Source organism: Rhea americana, unplaced genomic scaffold (assembly GCF_003343005.1).
Source record: "Rhea americana isolate MKP2758 unplaced genomic scaffold, rheAme1 scaffold_1, whole genome shotgun sequence".
NCBI lineage: Eukaryota > Metazoa > Chordata > Aves > Rheiformes > Rheidae > Rhea > Rhea americana.
Window position 1 is genome coordinate 18762883 of NW_028185038.1, and position 9996 is coordinate 18772878.

Here is a 9996-nt window from a genome sequence, read left to right on the forward strand (position 1 = left end):
TCAGGCTCTTCCCCTTTTTTATGCATCTTCCTGGACCACTGTTACTGTGAGCAAGTTTGTTTGCTGCGCTGGAACACACCTGAACATGAGACCTGAAGGATGAAAACACCTATATATGCATTTATATATTTAATATTAGTTGTTGGGTTCACAATACGCTTGAGCAAAGGCCACTACCTAACTGATTATTTTTCTTAAACAGAGGAGAGGGAGAGAAGCTGCTGGTGTGCCTGAAACACAGGGAACTTCAGAGTGTGGCTCTGCAGAGCCACTGCCGCCACAGGTTCAGGCTGTGTGCTTCTCTTTGCAGCTCCCTCAGGAGCATGCAATTAAATCCTCTTCCTCTAGATGTCACCACAAGATTGGGAAACATTTTTTATCTTTCAGCTTTATCCCAAGTCATAAGTTAGTGTTTGTGTTTCACTGTGCTTTGAGCTCAATATTTGCAATAAATTGACTGCTTGGACTACATTTGGAATTAATTTTGTTTTATGGAGTCGAATGGTTAGTGCCTCCCCGTCCAGCCATGATGAAGGGAAATAACTTCTTGAATACTACCGGATGACTATTTTTTTTCCCCTGTTTTCCTCACTGAATCGATATGCTTTTATGTTACCTGTCTTCTGACCAGGTCCTTTCCCTAACTAAATCTGCTTGAAGGTGAGTTGGGGTGATGAAGGGGGAGAAAAAAAAATGAGCAGCAAACAAAAGCACACAAACATGTTCCAGGTGCCCTGAGCTCTCTGCGTGTGGGTGGGCTGGAGGAGGAATGCAGCAAGGTTGGGTTGGGAGTATTCATCATGTACATTTTCACTTAAAAGCCGTTCTGCAAAGTTGTCTGGGTGGTTCCACATTCATTCCTGACAACCCAGTTGGTCTTTGGTATCAGAGAGACCACAAAAGTCTTATTGCACGAGATTGCAAACAAGCTGCTTTTCCTCCCACACACACTTATAAAGGTCTTAATACTTTCTCTTTTTGTGATCACGTCCATATCTTGCTTAGTGAGAGCAATTAGTGCTTGGTTCAGTTTAATTCTGTAGGTGCAAGGTTTTCCAGCCCATGGGTAATTTTTTTTTTATGGCAGCTGTGTTCCTGAGTCCCTTAAACTGTTTGGAAAAAATCAACTGCAGCACTACGGAGCATAAACAAATCAGTAGCCTGCACTCAAAGTCCTTCACAAATGACATTTTCATTAATTTCATGGGACTTTGGCCTTCATACAGTGATCTTCCAAAAGCCTCAGTGTGACTGAGCAGCTGATTTTGTTATAACTGTTTTACAGAGGGGTCAGCTTCGAAACTCGGAGCAGTTAATGACAGATGAAGGCCGACGCAGAAGCTGCTTTCAGTACTGTGTCCATTAACTGCAGTGCGATCTGGCCTCTGGCTCGCTCGCCTAGAAAACTGCTTGCCGCGGTATGCTGTTAGCGTCACGTCTCCTTCCCTGAGGTTGTTTGCATTCAGTAGAATGAGCTGCTGTTCTAACCTGTACTGTTTGAAGCGTCAGGAAAGGCGGTGCTCTCCCGAGCAGGCGGTGTGCTGTGATGCACGATGTCGTCGAGGCACAATAACCTTCCTTATAGTATCAAACCGTGTTCTCTGAACCAGATCTACCCACGTAATGTTTTGTGTTATTGCTCATTTCAGCTAATGCAACTTCTACACAGTCTTTGGCATTCATTTTGATTTCTAACTGATTATCTTTGTATAGAGCCATACATAGTTACTTCATAGTTGCATGTAGGGCTGCTGCAATACTAGTTCATATACGTAAGGGGGCAGACTTGAGATTCTTCCATAGCCTAAATTAGTTTTCTTTAGAGGGGAAAATTTGTTTTGGGATAATCTCTAGAAGAGACAGAATAATCTTTGAGCTAACTGTACAAAAATGTTCTCTCAAACATGAATAACCACTAGTTGAGCTAAATGAATTTTAATACAGGGTTTCCTGTGCACGTCTAGCTGACTTTCTCTTCTGCAAAGACTGTATGTTCTTTCTAGTGAGATGCTATTTGTTTCCCTTGCACCAAGAGATTTATTTTGTGTGGGCTGTTTGTTTGTTTTAATAATTGGAAACAGCTATAAACCTTTATTAAAACTCTGTTCCTACTCTCTATGATTAAGACTTGAAAACAGACTTCAGGTGTATTTATAGTTCTCCCAGGGAAAGAGATTAGAGACTCCTGTCTGAACTCTTTGTCATCATGCTAGCTCATATGGCTTCTTTGGCCCCCAAGCAGCAACCTTTCCCTTCCAGGCTCCATAAAATTATCTCTGGAGGCTGCATTTTCCTTGTCTACTGCAATAATACATTTTCCCTGTTTCTTAATCCTTCATCTGTATTGTTTTGTCTGAGTTTCAAACTCTCTTCCTCTCTTTGCAGGCCTTTCATTACTCTGTTCCTTATTTGCTAGTCTCTCCAAAACCCTCTGTATGATCAAATATCCAAATGACAACTGAGCTATGTCATTCCTACAGAGATAATCTGGGCTTTAGCCTGAGGTCGAACCTGATCTTTACTGCTGTCTGTGCACAAGCTGAGCTAAACTAGACAATTTGAGAGAAGGGAAAGGATCTTGAACGGGGACTTTGCAGCCAGGACTTGAACGAGGTCATCTGAGAGCTGATACTCCTCTCATGCTCTCATACTGCTGGGAGAGAACGGAGGGTTTTGGCACAAAGCACAAGGTATGTTTCTAAACATACAGGTGAGCAGCAGGGAGGCAGAGAGGACCAAAAACCTTTGCTGTGGTTTTTACGTTGGGGTTGCATGACTAGGAGCTTAGGTCAGATGCAGGTACCAACCATTTGGACTAACTTCAGTTGGGACCAGCTGCTGAAGCTTCCACAGACAGGACACGGCTGAAACGCTACATGAAGGATACAGCCACCGAGGAAGTCAAAGCCTCCAAACTCGCAGGGGAAGGAAGGTAGTCATGTTGAAAGGGGACAAAGTGCCCTGAGCCCAGAAGGTACACTAGTTAAATCAGTGTGCCTTAAATGAATTTAATAAAACAGTACAAACCCTGTCGGTGAAAATAAATTCCCCTAGGGTGGTTCCTGGCCTATGTCAGCTTAGTACAGGTTGATTTGTTGCTGGCTCGCAGAGCTGCCTGGGATATCAGCACTAAGTGTGTTTACTTATTCTTACATTTAATAAGCAAAGAATGAAAGGGACTGCCCCTTCAGCGAGTAAAAGCATTAAACAATCTCTTTTGAAAGAGCAAAGTACACCTTCAAGTCCTTGTAATGTTTAAATATTTAAAATATGAAGTCACTCGGTGCTGCCTTACCACCCACCTACTAAGGTCTGTTTCTCTTACAATCTTACCCTTGCACTGCATGGACATTACACTATACATCTCCACCTTACAACCGTTTCCTGCCCTCCTCAGTCCCTGGTATTTTCTGATTATTTTCTTCTCTTCTGTCCTCTTCAGCTTTTTTCTAAAGCTCCATTTTCCTCTTTGGTTCTTAGACTTCTAGCTGCCTCTCGGTTCCTTGGCTACTCTGCCCAAACCTCCTCCTCCTCTCCATTTCTTGCTTTGGTTCGGTCTGTCTTGATCCTCCAAAGCAATGCAAGGCAGCTTTTTGTAGTGTTGCCCAAAACGATGAAGGTAAACTTTAAGAACATAAGAACTGATTCAGACCAAGGGTCCATCTGACTTCTAATGGATCACTTTCAGCTGTCCAGAATTGAACGCTTAGGAAAGAGCGAGGACAGAACTGATGCTTCTGATACTTTTCTCCTGTATCATCCCAATTTCTGTCTGTTTTCAAGTTGTCAGTTTTGTGGCCCTCACTAAACCTCTCCCAAGTCCTTGGCCGGTGTCACCTTGGTCCAGTGCGGACTTTGCATCCACGGCAGCCTTTGGGAAGGAGCCCCACAGGTCGGGCGCCAGGTCAGGCGCTTGGCCGGGGTGTTGCCCGGGACAGCACCTCTCTCACCCCCATGGGCAGGGAGCAGGATGTGACCTGCCCCAGCCAGGCTGGACTTTATGGCTTCCGCAAAACTACACAGCGCAGTAGGACAGATGCTGGCACAGGTTATTGTGAGATGAAGCAATCTTGTTGTTCGGGTGTTTTTCTTGGGAATTGCAAGCAATCACGGATGCAGCGTTCTGGTGCGGGCGAGCCCCCATGCTGCTATAGCAGAGTGTAAGATGGCTCCCTTCAAACACACACGTGGCAGCACTACCGTGCTCTCCCTGCAGTTGCAAATCTCCCCTCCTCCTCCCGGTTACAAGGGAGCTTTGAGCTGCAGTATAGTCCTGCATCGTAGAAACAAGCTATGCCAGTATAAGCAAATTACTACACTTCAACTGTTTTTTAATGGGCTTTTATATGCATGCTTTCAGCTCGAGCACAAGATAACTGTGCCTTTCGGTGAGAGCAAGCCGAACTGAACTCTTAACTCGGACCACCTCGTGTTTGCTGCAGGTTGCGGTGATGCGTGTGGACAGTTACAGTGGATCAGCCGATCAGCAGTAACTTGTTACACCATGTTAATTTGCTACCTGAGCCCTTAAGCCCTATAACTGGCATAACTGCTTTCATATAGGGGCTACTGCTATATAGTTTGCATTAAAAAAAAAAAAAAAACAGCTGAAGTGATTGTTTGCATAGCTGCTTAGAGTTAAATAAGAGAAGTTTGTGCCTGTCAGCATTAAATGTATGTTTTCCTGACTGTTCGCTTGTGATAACTTTGAATATTTATTGGATCAAGCTTGGTTCCCACAAGAGCTCAAAATAGTTGTCTGGCTTTGAACCGACGCACTCTTCCTCGGCTGGCATGGCTGCAGGGCCGCAGCGCTCGCTCCCATGGCTTCTGGGCACTTGGAATTCCTCCGTCCCGACCGCTCTCCCATGAGAGCGTTCAGAATAGGTACCAGAGGGGACGGGGCTGGAGGGGGGTGACACTAAGTGGAAACAGTTACATTTATAGTACAACTAGTTTCGGCTGAACTTGGAACCTTTTTGCTCCCTGCCTGGAAATATTCTAAGAGTTTAAAGTTCACTTAAAGCCCCCGAGAGCCTGGTTTTGTGGGAAAGAAAAGTCAGGTAGAGTTAAAACGAACGGGTCAGTCGTTCACCAAAGCACATTGGGACAAAGTGAAGTGGCCTTCGCTTCGATACGCAGAAACGCTTCAAAGTCTTCCATATCTTTGAGTCCAGTCTCTAGGAGACGGTGCTTTCCCGCAAGCACAGCAATTGTTTACAACGTTCGCTTCCTTTCTCTTTCCTCCTTGAATGCGGTCCAGCTACCTAAATGTTTGTTCATGATATTTCTTTTGCTTGTGCTTTATCACCTCATCACTATTAAGTTTAACTTCTCTACGTTTAGAAGTCAGCTTTTGCTTTTTAATGATGGTAGCTTCTCTGGAACGTAGCTCAGTTCTCAACTTGGGATGAAAATTCCTGAAGATCATATTTTAGACTAAAGCCTGACTAGAGATTTCTCTAAGCCATAGCCATCAGAGATGCCTTCGATCAACTGTACAGCTAGGATGAGATGATCAAGCGGGACAAAAATGTGCTTATGAATGTATTTCCTTTTAGAAAATAGAGTATCACTTGCATTTGAGCTCTAACTAGAAATTTTTGTCTTAGACGTGGTTTGGAAGATTGATTTCACTTAACTTCAAACACCTAGAAGTTGATAAAGCCGCAAACAAGGATCCTTTATAGTCAAGACAGAATGAGTGGCACCTCCAGAGCATGGCCAAACCAGCCTAAAATATCGCCTGGAGGTGCTGCCTCTCTCCGGGAGTGACAGGGGAGGCTGGACAACCGCCTGCCTGTCGGGGGGCTGACAGATGAGACGAGCCCCGGCCAGGCCACATGCCCAGCAGGAAACGGGGAGCCAGGGTTCGGCATCTGGCGCTGAAGCGCTTTTATTTCTGTTCCTGGTTTTTAATTGTTCGGATTATCTTCTAGCCATCATTCACGCGAGGAGTTGTTGCACAGCAGACGGACCTGATTGACAAGGGCCTGATGCACGAAACTCAGCGGCTCGAAAACCGGGGGCGCGTTCGCTATGCCGCAGGGAGCCGGGCTCTTCTGCTGGAGACGATCCTGCAGCGGCAAGAGCCCTTGTGTGGCTGCTGACAAGCAAAATATTTAGTCAGCAGCTGCACTGCTTCTCCCTACAGTCCTCCTCCCCCCTCTGCTTCAGCGTTAAATCATGTCTCTGGAAATGAGAGTACAAATAGCTCTGTGAAGTGGGCAGAATGACTCCACGCAGTTCTATCAGTAGCTTCCATTTTCTCTTAAGAGGAATAAAATCTTTCTCTTTGCGATAACGGATTATTGCTATAATCCTATCTTACGTGCTTGTAGGCAAGAATACAGACTTGCAGAACTGGAACGGTCTTTGTACAGCTTTGCCCTTGAATATCCTAAGGCTGCACAGAGGAGGATCTGCTCTTGCTGATTATCCAAAGCAAAGTACAGATAGAGGCAAGGGCAAATGTCCAGATGAGGGAATGACTAGGCAATAGTCTAGAGTGTCACTGATATGGAGACATTAATGCTGATGACTTGTCTAGACAAATGCCAGCTCTCTCCTGTAAGGATGGTCTTCTAGAGCTTGGCACTTCTGCCTTGCATCTAGTGGTGCTTCTGTGCTCTCAGCTTGGGTGTGACCTGGGATTTGTGGACCGCTCGAGGCGTTTGAGCTTTCTCCGGTTCCTCAGCAGCACCGGTTCCCTGCGATGCTCGTAGCATTACCCTCGGCACGGTTGCCAGCTCCAGCAGAACGCGGTGCAGGTGGCGTACGGCACCGGGGCGAGCAGGACGCACCCGTGATTTGAGGGCACCACAGCTGCGGAGGAGCGTTGTCTCAGCGTGCCAGCTCAGCAGACTAAAGGTTTTCCTGCGCCGGCCTGTGTTTGCAGCCTCTCTGTTCGGCCAGTGCAAATGTTTGCGGAGTCAGGTTGTAAATTAAATCCTTGGAAGCGGCGCTCCTACAAATAACCATCACAAAAGGCTGTTGTTACCGTTTCATTTCAGCGCTCCCTTGACGGTGAGCTGCTGTGCGTCATTCGCTTAGGAGCCTCGCGAAATGAAATGCCGCTGCGTCCTAGGCGTAAACTCCAAAGGAATTGGCACGGTCGGAAAGGGAATATGGGGGGGAGAGAGGAGACCTTGAACGTGTGCTACCAAGAGCTCTTTTTCTTTCTCTTGCAGACAGGTCTGACTTCCAGCCCTAGCAACAGTGCTGGGGAGCTTAGCGTTCACTGAATTTGACTTGGAGCAGATACCCAGTTGGGGAGGGAAGTCTGAAGGAAAACTGGAAGGAAGATGCTTGGGTCAGAAGGGAAGTCTGTGGTGAAAAGATATCACTTCAATCCTCAGATGAAACTGCACGTTGCTGTGTTGGCTGCAGGGAGACTGCTAATGTGCAGCTCTGGAGAGGTCGGACTCGTGATTATTTAACGATATCAGTGCATGTTTAATCTCTTTAGGCCTTATCTGCTCACATTCAGCATTGCTGTTGATTGCTTCTTCAGGCAAATAGCTATAGTATCCAACCAATACCTATGGGGAACAAATACTTCTGAAATGGAAAACCACTCTTCCCTTTCAGTCTGCACTAAATTTTATAAAACTATTTAAACAAATTAAATGCTCTTTATATAATTTAAACCTGCCCAGAGTGTCTGAAAGCGCTTCCTTTAGAAGCAGAGCTGTTCCAGCATAAAAGAACAAAATAATAGCTATTCCAGAGTGTCTCTAAAGTACAAGAAGTTCTCAGATCAGCAGTAGCAGTGCCTTGTCCTGTCCAAGTGGTAGATGGATTTAAGTGGTTTTGATCGCTGTTTAACTCCACTGCCGAATGTGCATTTTCATGGCTTCGCTATTTGAAAGCTGAGACTGCTAGAATTACTAATTGCACCAGTGTTGCAAAGTGTGGTGCTCTTGCTGCCAGAAAGTTATTGTAGCTTTCTAAACCACATTTCCAGGGAGCAAGCAGTGATTATTTTGCCCTCTCTATATAATTAGGGCTGTGAGTATCCCACTTCCTTCTGTGTGCTGCTATCTGTGGTAGCATTAATGACAGAGAAGCAATCTGCAAACTCGAACTCCTTGCGCAGTGCATCACCACCATTTTCCTGTAAGCCACAGAGTGCTATTGGGTTCTTCTGTCTTGCTTTTAGATATTTAAAATGTCTGCAAATAGTTTTTTTTTTCTTCAAGTAAGGCTTTTACCCTGAAGGTTTTCAAGATAAGGAACCGTGACAAGTACTGACCTAAGTGCCCTTAGTCAGCAGTTGTTTGCATAGTGCTTGGGAGGCCTTTTCTAGTGGCCTCTGGCTATTGCTGAAGTGGAAATATTAACTATATTAAGTTGGAAATCCAGAAGTTTTTTTTTCCCACAGAAGATCTTTAAATTAAAATTCAGAAGGCTTTTTGTGGAGCTTTCTGTTTTTGTCATTTAAAATGGGATTCACCGGTGTGGCTTACCTGTTTGGGGAAAGATTTAATCTGTTCATGTTGCTGTAATATTCACAGTCCCGATACTTAACTGGTGCAAGGGGTTTATATTTAAGAACAGCTTGCACTGAAAACAAAAAAAGCATTGGGAGTAAGAGGGGAAGGAAACAAGGAATTGCTGCCCAGTCTAAAGAATGTATTTTGGAACTTCAGAATACATTGCCAGATCAAAGCATTTCTGCAGTTTCCTGGATAAGTCATCAAAAATAAGTTTAAAAAAATAATAAAATAGTGCAGACTGTCAAATGATGCTGACTAGGCAATGTGGATTTACAGTAAAAAAGGGAGAAAAATGTTTCGAATAACATTAATGGGAAGTTGCTCTAATCTGACGAGTGAAGCTCTTCTATGCTTGGTACTCAATCTGGCTAATGGGAATCTGCTCTAGGACACTCGCTGCAGATGCCTTTTGGATTTGTTTACCTTGAGTTCTCATTTATGACTTTTTTTTTATCTCTCCTCAAATTTAAGCAAAAGTCAAAACAAGAAAACCTTTGTTTCTGGATAAGACAGCCAATAAAAAAAAATACACAAGAAGAAACTGTAAATTATTTGACAAAAACATTTGCTTTCCGTAAAAAACTGAGGTAAGATCTAGGGCGTTTCCTCGCTGCTTTTCACTCCTCCCTTCTGAATTTCAAAAAAATACAGGCCCTGGAGGGGCTTATCATCCTTGGAGTTAAATTCTGAGGGCAACTAGCTGAGTGCTGGCTGCTGTTGCTACATCCGTACTGTCTTGTGCTCCCGAGAGGATCCTGGTGTTTATTCTAGGAAGCTGGTGAACAATGAGTGTTTCCTTAGTCTGGCTTCGATGTGAAACAATTGCGCCTGCCCACTAGCCTTTATCAATATGTTATCTACTAAATTGCCCAAGCTTCCTCTATTAAGGTTATTGGGGCCTCATCTCCTCCCTACTATGTTGCCAAACAGGTTTCTTATTCAGAAGTTCCCCTATTTCCCCTCAACATAGCTGATTTTTTCAGTTGCTAGCTGCTTTTATAAATCCGTTTGAAGGATACCTTGAGACTATAAATGACACAGACTTTTCAAGTTAAAAATAATTCATACCATCTTCTCTATGGATCATCAATGTGGCAATCCGGATCTTAACAGGTCATTGAAAGACGTACTCTTGGCAAGACTGGCAATATCATCATTTGCTGGTAAGCAGCCTGGAACATTCATTTCTCGAAGCAAGCACCGGGTCCCAAAACAGAAGTGTTTGTTCTTTCTGTGCAGTCTCAACAAGTTTGCTCCTCCCCTGCCCTTAGTTTGGAGAACTTTGCTTTGTCAGAGTGTTGCCACAGCATTTTACATCTAGAAAGTTATTTTTGTGTGTTTGCGTAATCTTCTTCTTAACCCTGACGTTCTTCCTTACTTTGAAACAGGTTTCAAAGTTATGGCATTAGCTGACTATAGTTTACACTTTCTGTTTGTCTTGAGCCCTGTCAAGGTAAGAAAAGAGACTGGGCCCTTGTTACTTGAGGATCTCTTCATC

At 44.4% G+C, this 9996-nt stretch overlaps 1 long non-coding RNA gene across 1 annotated transcript; it reads right to left on the reverse strand.

Moving 5' to 3' along the window:
* Positions 1–4691: 4691 nt before the first annotated feature.
* LOC146601897 (uncharacterized) lies at positions 4692–9728 on the reverse strand. Its single transcript, XR_014895224.1, has 2 exons — positions 9567–9728; positions 4692–7541 (listed from the first exon to the last, which is right to left on the reverse strand). It is a non-coding gene; the product is annotated as an uncharacterized LOC146601897 (long non-coding RNA).
* Positions 9729–9996: the final 268 nt, after the last annotated feature.